This window comes from Penaeus monodon, chromosome 24, assembly GCF_015228065.2.
Source record: "Penaeus monodon isolate SGIC_2016 chromosome 24, NSTDA_Pmon_1, whole genome shotgun sequence".
NCBI classification, from domain to species: domain Eukaryota; kingdom Metazoa; phylum Arthropoda; class Malacostraca; order Decapoda; family Penaeidae; genus Penaeus; species Penaeus monodon.
The window spans coordinates 11,741,473-11,741,923 of record NC_051409.1 but is presented as its reverse complement, the minus strand read 5'-3'; the positions used below and the strand labels follow the sequence as shown (position 1 = coordinate 11,741,923).

The 451-nt window shown below is 33.9% G+C and overlaps 1 protein-coding gene across 1 annotated transcript in view; it reads right to left on the bottom strand.

The window, feature by feature from the left end:
- Positions 1 to 451, bottom strand: part of LOC119588855 (1-phosphatidylinositol 4,5-bisphosphate phosphodiesterase-like) — a gene marked incomplete in the record, with an annotated part of 69,524 nt that overhangs the window by 9,871 nt on the left and 59,202 nt on the right.

Sequence of the window (451 nt, the reverse complement as noted above, 5' to 3'; positions counted from 1 at the left end):
ATTATTGTTAAAAAAAGAGAAGTATACAGTACATAACACACATAACCACACATCTACAAGAATCAAGCTTCAACTCATGCAGGATTTTTTTTTGTTGTTGTTGTTCCATCTTCTGGCGAACGCTCCCTTTCCCAAAATGAAAGTAATGCAACCAAGTCTCTAATTTACCAAACCCACAAGATATTCAGATTTGTTGAGGTAATCTTAATACTTCAGCCCTATAAAAAGTCTATGGAGTAACTAAAACTATTATAATATAAGCCTTAATCATTGCAATCATGTCATGCAAACAGAACCCTAAACTATCCTGTGCAATATAAAGAGAACATAATCTTAAGGCAAATAACTGATTTATCTGGTCAGGTAGTGCAATCAGCAGAGGGATAAAGGCACCAGTAATTGGTGAACTGAAATAACAACATACAATTGTAGATATTTTGCTTACATGCAG